The sequence below is a fragment of the Vigna radiata genome, chromosome 8 (genome assembly GCF_000741045.1).
Source record: "Vigna radiata var. radiata cultivar VC1973A chromosome 8, Vradiata_ver6, whole genome shotgun sequence".
Lineage (NCBI taxonomy): Eukaryota > Viridiplantae > Streptophyta > Magnoliopsida > Fabales > Fabaceae > Vigna > Vigna radiata.
This window is the reverse complement of record NC_028358.1, coordinates 1,714,169-1,723,440: the sequence shown is the minus strand read 5'-3', so window position 1 is coordinate 1,723,440 and position 9,272 is coordinate 1,714,169.

The window sequence follows — 9,272 nt, the reverse complement described above, 5'->3', positions numbered from 1 at the left end:
ATAATATTTAGTTAATATAAATTAATTTCTATTGAATTTATTAAAATTAATAAATCTGTTTTTAAATAAAATTAAATCTAAAATAAGTTATCGGATATGGAAATTCGAATAAATAGTAATCGGGTATGGATATCCGATGAAAATATTTTCGGATATCATAATCCGAATATGTAATATGTTACGTAAACTCAGCTTTTAACATCAAGTTTAAACTCCAACTTCCTTCTCTTTCCATTGTTATTTTTAATTTCTCCTTCCTATCATCCACACTAACCTTCATTTCAATTTCATAGAAACCACCCTCCTTTTTTATTTCCCAGTGTCACAAACTTCCATCTTTGTTAGTTTCTAAACAACCCATCTTCTTCTTCATACAAGTTGCACTTTCTTTCCTAACTATCCTTTCCACTACTACAGCAAAACCCATGTCCATAAGTAATTTCCTAGTCACTCCCCTTACTACTTCCAGCCACACTCTTTTCTTCTTCTCCTACAAAGAGCATCCTCTCAGTTTCCCTATCAACTACCACCACAACCACTTCTACTTACTCTTTTCTCATCACACACCATCCACACCAGGGAGAGGGAAAAGCGCGACTATGTGCCTGTGTGTGCTGCTGGACAGAGGAAGACGCGAGGGAGAGGGAAGCACGAGTGGGGAGTGGGGTGATTTATGTGTGAAAGAATTGGGAGACGAAAGAAAGTCAAGAAAAATTTGATGAGAGGACTGTAATTGAAATGCAAGAGAGAGAAGTACGAGGGAAAGTCTTTCTGCACACTCACAGTAACAAATAAAAATCTTTGACCATTTTGAAGAAAATATTAAAAGCTTCTTAATCAAGGGTAATCTAGACATTTTATAAAATTTTGGAGGTGTAGGATGAAGGACTTGGAGGTGGAGGATGAAACACTCTATATGCAATCTGTTTTCATTTTGCTCTTCCATCCACCAGAGCCCACTCCGACTTTGCTTACCCCACCACCGTTTCTCTTTCTCTTCACCACTTCTCAAAATTTTGATTTATTTTGCTTGAAAGCTAAATGGAAATTTTAAAAAGACAGATATATTAGATTATTGAATATTTTATATGTTTTATCTTTATCTATTTTATTTTTATATTTTATTTTTTATCTTTAGTTTTTTTATTATTTGTTATTTGTATTTTAAACTTTATATATATATATATATATATATATATATATATAGAGAGAGAGAGAGAGAGAGAGTATCTATATGTATATTTAATACAAAGAAGATTAATCATATACATAGTTTTTATTATATTCAATATGAGATACATCAACGATACTCAATATCTTTATGTTGTTTGTTATGATCTTTTCAATGTTGCTGCTTCTCGGCATCAAGACTCTATAACTGATTATATGAATATAATTCATACTATTTTTCATGAATTTAATGAATTATTGCCTCCTGCCTCTAGTCCTATCCAAGGAATAGAGCAAAGATCAAAATTCTTCATGATATTAGCATTGCACGACCTTGCTAATGAATATTCTCATATTCGTGATCAGATTTTGGGTTCACATGTTGTACCCACTTTAAGTTCTTCTTGTTTCACTCTTCTACGTGTACCTAGTAAATCCATCAATGATACACATGTTTCCTCTATGTTGGCATCTCAACATCATGATTGCAATCACTTTTGCAAGCTAGGAAAAAAACGTCCCAAGTGTGACCATCGTGGTAGACCAGGCCACTGTATTGACAGGTGTTATGGATTACATGGTCATCCTCCTAGATCTACTACTATTGTTCAGATTGCTCCTCCCTCACAATTACCTACAAGAAATCCTCCTTCATTCGATATTACTGATGACTTTGTTATTTTTAGTAAATATATTAAATGGCATAAGGATCAACAATCTTCTAGTTCCACTGCATCTATAGAACACACAAGTACATCTTTTATTGGCCTGACTACATCTTCTTCTCTTGGATCTTAGGTTCTTGACTCAAGAGCCACATATCACATTAGTAATAAAAATATTTGTTTTCTTCTTTGTCCTCTTTGAATCCTTTACCTTCTGTTACAATGGTTGATGGATATAGAGTTTTAGCTCATGGTATTGGGACTGCTAACATTTTTCCTTTTTTATCCATTGATAATGTTCTTTATGTCTTTGAGTTTTCTTTCAACTTATTATCAATCAATCTTCTAATTTGTTCTCTTGATTGTGATATTTCTTTTAACAAAGATTTTGTTGGTTCACAGGACTAGAGTTTGAGACGAGTGATTGACACTAGATGTGAGTCTCATGGTCTTTATCGTCTTCGTCGTTCTACACATGTTGACGCATTTATGGAGTCTCTATCTCTTTCTCATGCTCAATTAGGTTACCCAGTCTTGCTAAATTACAATAACTTATTCCTAGCTTATCCAAGTTGTCCAATTTAGTTTGTGAGTTTTGTCAATTAGGAAAACATATTCATAGTTTCTTTCCTTATAGTGTCTCACAACGTGCTTTGTCTCCTTTTGCCTTAGTAAATTCTTACATTTGGGAACCTAGTCGCATTTAGTCTAGTTTAGTTTTTCAATATTTCGTTACTTTTATTGATAATTATTCCAGATACACTTGACTATTTTTAATGAAAAATCGTTCTGATTTATTGTATATTTTTCAAACCTTTTATAATGAAATGAAAATTCAGTTTGGTGTTCAAACTTTATGTAGTGATAATGATCGTGAATATCTTTTCCATTCTTTTAACAATCTATGGCTTCTCATTATATTCTCCATCAAACTTCATGTGTTTATACATCTGAACAAAATGGGGTGGCTGAACATAAAAATAGACATCTTATTGAAACAACTTGAACTATTTTAATTCATAGTAACAATTCTCAATATTTTTGGGGTGATTTTATTCTTAATGCATGTTATCTCATTAGTCACATGCCTTCTTCTATTTTAGATAATAAAACACCTTATTCTATTTTATTTCCTCATGAACCCATTTACCTTTTACTTCTAAAAGCTTTTGGGTCTACACAAATGTGTTTTTTAGGCTTTACTAGATAAAAAAAAAGATACAAGTATTTTTCTCATTCTCTTAACCACTATTTTAATTTCGCAGATGTCACCTTTAATGATTCTTTCTTTTATTTTAACTACCATTCTCCTTATGATACGTCACTTTCTAATATAATCAATATTCATGTTAGTTGTACTCCTCCAATTGTGCCTAGTCCAACAACCACCAACTATGACTCAATTCAAGTGCCAACTACTTTGTCTCTTCCAACTCCGACAAATGAGTCTACCCATCCAATTGTACCTTAATTTTATTAGAAGATAGAACCTTTAAACTCCTAATATATGAATGGAAATTCATCTTTCAATTCAAGTAGAAGATAAGTTACTTCATAAATATTTATACATGAAAAATAAGAAAGTGAAAATGGATGACTTTTTTATATAAATTAAATTTAACTATAATATATATATATATATATATATATATATATATATTATCAAATTGCTACCGATTCATACAATCTACACCTTCACTAAATTATGCTTAATTATTTGACTATACATGTCAATTAATGAATTTATATGTTCATTTTTTTTAAAAAATGAATTCAATTTACTAACTAATTAATTACACTATTTCATTTTAAAATTATTATAAAATTTAATAATTTTCAGGTGATGAAAATTTAATATTGGTTAACAATATAAAATAATTTTATATAATGAATTAAATTCTTTCAAAATAAATAGAGTTAAAATTTAGGGTGAGATGAGTTTTCCATACCAACACATGCATGGATCCAAGGTCCTCCAATACATTAGCAAGCTACATTTTGTATCATAAAAATTATGGCTAAAGATTACTTTGTGTACTTCTTCAAAAGGAACAATATATAAATGAATATTGTTTACATATTTTGACAAACACTTTTAAAAAAGCGAAGTAAATTTTCCTATAAACTAAAATTAGTTTATAAATAAAAATTATTATATTTGTAAATATTTCAGAGAAAATATCTCACCATAAGAAATCTTCTCTCATTATTTTTTAAGATCAAATTCTCTTATCAGTTCTTTTTATTGCACTACTTTAATTAATCTCACTAAGTGTATTTTAAATAACTTCTCTGAGACAAACGAAATCATCATAATATAAATTAGTACTAAATAATTATTTCTACTCTCATGTAATATCAATTATTATAAATATTATATGTGGAGGATCAACAGAATGACTTACTTTTTTATTATTATTATTATTGGTGAATAAATTAAGGAGGTCATTATAAAAAGTTTAGATTCCAAGACAGAAGAATCTTCATATTTTAAAAACTACAAGAAGATTCTAAAAGAGAATTCTTTTACACAATTTAACGACCAAATCATATGAATCAAATGAAAAAGATTTAGAATATTAATCCACTAGTAATGTTTGTCTCATTTACTTTAAATATACAATCCAAAAAGAATGGATTAACGTTATCGTATGAAATCAAAATTTCGAGGATGTTTCTCTATATATTTACATTTTTCATCTTAGATTTATTTATAAGGAAGAATACATTATAAAAGTTTAAAACAACTATTACAAGAAAAGTTTAAGGAAGTTGTGAGAACTTGTGGATTATGGACTATACAAGAAATGTTTCAATCTATGTGTTAGCTTGAGAAATAAATCTATAAGGGTAGTTATGAATATTGTAGTAAAACATAAATGTTCTTTGTTTTTATCTTTTCCCCTCTTTTGAAATTAATTTTGTTTTTACATTTGGATTAGAGTACTCAAAATGTTATAGCTATATATTATTTCTTGTTGGAAAACAAAATGTTTAATTGATAAAGTATTTCTAAAGTTAGGTTAGATGATTTTTAAGGATATATAGTCCTAAATAAATATACAACCATATATATATAACGACTTGAATATTATAAATTGGATTTTCTTTTAATGATATATATGTATGCTATTCTAAAATGTAATAAATATGGTTTAACCAAGGACATGTTGATGAAAATGACAAAGTACTTTTAAGCTTTAGAGAACACCATTAAGTACTTTTAAGTAAAATGTTAGGGGGGAAATGTGAAAATCATTATTTTTCAATACGCTTACATAATTAAGAGGAGAATTAACAGGTTGAGAATGAGGAGAATTATTTTTGGGCCATAATTATTGATCTTAAATTATATCGATCATAATAAACTAGCACTATAAAAACATATTAAATTTATGATGAATTTGATAAAACAAAATTTATTGATCAATTTTAAAAAAAAAAATTATCAACGGAAATATGTCTTAGTAATGAATTTGTTAATAATATACATGGATAATTTTTGTTGGTAAATTAAAAAAAAAAATTGTTCATAAAAATATTCGTTAGTAATAGATTGTTAATAAAATGAGTATTACAAATTTTACTATTGACTTTAACCATTGTGGTAAAATTTATTGATAAATTTATTATTAATAATTGAAAATTTCCTAAAATTTCTCAGTAATATTTTTTTTTTTAAAATTCATTGCTAATTAAATGTTTTGAAGATTCATCAATTAATTCAAAGATAATTGAATTTTTTAAAACTTATCATGAATAAATTTATAGGTAAATGAACCTAAATTTGACAAAATATTTGTTATAAATGGATTGAAAGTTCTTTTGAAAGATCAGATCTTCCACATTCACTATCATTTGCTATAAGAGATAATTTGTTTCTATGTGACTTGATCTAGTCTTTGCAATCTATCGTTGTTAACCAAGGCCACCATCCATTACTGATGGTCGTGTAGTCCTTTTAGTTTGTCGTTATTCGTTATTACAACTCCCATCAGTTACTAATGACAATCTAGTCTTTGTAGTTTGTTATTGTTTGTCATTGTTGGTCGTCGTTCACTACTGATGGTAATATTCTTTGTTGCAATACCAATTCAGAAGAATCTCACAACAACAAATCTAGGAGGTTTCTCCATATAAATCTCTTCTTGTAAATTTTCTTTGAGGAAAACATTATTGACATTCAATTAATAAAGAGTGCGAACAAAGGTCGACAAACAACTAACAATAGTTATGGAGAATAATATTGGACAACGATGGACTACTGCAAAACTTCAACTATGATGACTTTGACAAAAATTATTACCATCAGTGGCAGATGACGACCAATAGTGCAGACGACGACCAATAGTGGCATAAAACGACTATATTGCCATCAATAACTGATGGAGGCCTACAATGGCGAACATAGACAAACTACATGGACTAGATTATCATTAATAAGGGATAGTGGCTGACAACAATAGACTACAAGGACTAGATTGGATCACATAAAAACAAACTCTCCATCATGGTGAATGACGAAAATGATTGTGTTCAGATGATAGATAATGAAGGTGGAAGTTTGAGCTTTTCAAAAGAATGGTCTTCTTTATTCATCAAAGCGCCTAGAAACAGACTCCCCTTCACGGGGAATGACGATAGACAATAATAACAGACACTGGACAACAATGAAAAAGACATTGTAGAGAGCTACAAAATTCTTATTATAACACCTCTAATGGAGTGCCACGTGTAAAAAAACAATAAAGTGAAAATTGTATAGAATCGTTCTTGTCATATATATATATATATATATATATATATATATATATATATATATATATATATATATAAATTATCATCGTAAAAGCATAAACGTATCAAATGTGCATATATCACAACAAAAAAATCTTACTTTTCCTTTAAAACACCAAAATGGAACGCACGTAAATAAAAACAATATAAAACCCCGATAAATATTATTCCCCATCTCTCGTCGAGCTACTCCAATCCAACCTCATCTGCAATACCATCTACTTTCCTACAAGTACGATTATCGCAGGTGAAACCACAACCAAAACATGCAAGGGTGAGTAACTAGAAAATATAACATAACATACAATTTAATATAATATCATCAAACACAAAGTATATTCGTCATTAAATCATATTACATCACAATAATAAACTCATAAGCCAGATTGTTTACACAAACATATGTTGTTTCCTTGAACTTTGTTGTACAAACCAGTTTCACAAAATAGGACAATTCGAGTCGTCTTCCATTGCAACTTCAGACCTATCTCTCTGACTTTTCAAAAACTAACGAGTTAAAATACCGACCAAAAATTACATTTCTCCTTCTTTCTATATTATTCACATAGTACTCCTAACCTTTCTTTTTAGTTTTCCAACCCAAATACTTCCTCCTTGCTCCTAGTTCAATACCAAACCAAATGAAGAATACTTTTCTCACTCTCTCATATAGTTAAGTAAACCCATGCACCATCCTTCACACTTTTCTTCAACTCATTTCTTCTTTCATCATTTTTCTCTTTAAGTACTAACAACCCCTTTTTCTTTTCTTTTCTAAACACCCAAAAACTCACAAAACTGCAACCAACCATCATCTTTCTCTTCCATTACCAGAAAGAGAACTCTCACCCTTTACACCCAACACACTCTACAACGAATATCATTTCCATGTAAATCCATAGAAATAATCCAGACAAAGCTCTACAATGCTTTATCTTTCATACATAATGTAGGACCGACACCTCTCTATCAATAAAAAAAATGAGTTAGGAACATTATTTTTAGAGCCGTCAAAATGGGTCACAACCCGCAGGCCAATCCGGCCCGTCACGGGTTCGGGCCGGGTTAGGTTTGAAAAATACAACCCACTTATATGCGGGTCAGATTTCAACCCAGCTCATTTAGACCCGGCTCATGCTGGTTGAACCCGTGGTGAGTCGGGTTGGTCCACCAACCCACTTACCTAATTTTATTTTTTTAATTTATTATTTTATTTATAAAACCCTAAAAAATAAAATACTCTCTTCACTCATTGTGTATACAAAAAAAGTAACCTCTACTCTCACAAATCACTCTCACGGTACTTGCTCTCATTTGATGGTGCTCTCACCCTCACTTCACTGAAATTCTTCAAGGAGTAAGTAAAACATCCTTCCTTTTTTCTTCTCTTTTATCCACATTTTTGTTTTCTCACTTCTCTTTCTTTTTCTCTCAGAAACCCTATAATGACAAATATAGGGGTTTGCGAATTTGGGGGATTTGAAGACATGAAATGATTTTTTTCATGTTCTGACATGTTTGTATCAGATTTTGTTCATTTTATTTAAACAATTTCAGTATACATTATTTGAACAAGCTCTTTTTGATATATTTGAATTTGGAAAATTATGTTACAAATTAAACTATTAATTTTTTGTTGATGTTATTGAGTACTGGTTCTCTTTGTTTTGACTAATATTTTTTTATTGATTGTCGGAATTGTTCTGATTTTAGGAAAATCTTTGTTAGTGAATTTGGAGACAACAAGAACAAGGGTCAAGGGTTACAACAATTGATGAAGAAGATGATTCAAGAGAGTAGAATATTGTGGATTTATCTATTCAAGATTCTAATATCGTAAATGGATAAGGAACAAAAAGTGATGAATATAAGAAACTTATTTGTATATTTTTTGTGTTTGTTTTTGGATGACATTTGGATTATATTGTACTTTTTGTTATTATTTTGAATTGTCTTTAACATAATTTTTTGGGAGTGAAATTTGTTTAAATTTAAATTACAAAAAGTTTGTATTTTTTTATTTAAAAAAAATGTAATTAAATGGACTAGTGATCCAACCCGTTTACCCACCAACCCGTGGTGGATTGGGCCGGATTCAAATTTTTCTGACTCTCTAATAAATGAGCCGGGTTGGGTTGGCTCACTAAATGACCAACTCGTGGTGGGTCGGGCCGAATCGAGCTAGATTACCCATTTTAACAACTCTAATTATTTTAAACTATGGAAGATTCGAACTCAAGACCATGCAACACCCCCTTCACACAAGCAGACAATCATTAGGCCAAGGTCCATTTCAATTGCAAATAACACTACAAGTCTTATTTCATACATTTTCGAAATTTTAAATGAAAACCAATATTAATAAATTTTTATCCACTTTTCTAACATTTCCTTCACACAAATACTTATCATAATTAAGTATTTAGTACCATAAAATATAATATAATAAAAAACTATTTTAAACTTAAAGGTAATGCCAATTTAAAGTATATATATAGGTGTATATCTCACTTTACAAGTCAGATTTGTGAAATTAAATTAGATTTAAAATTTTCTTCTTAATATTAAAACCAATTTAAAACCTATCTAATGAGATTTTGTGGAATTAAGTCAGCTTCAAAATCCACCATTTAACACCTC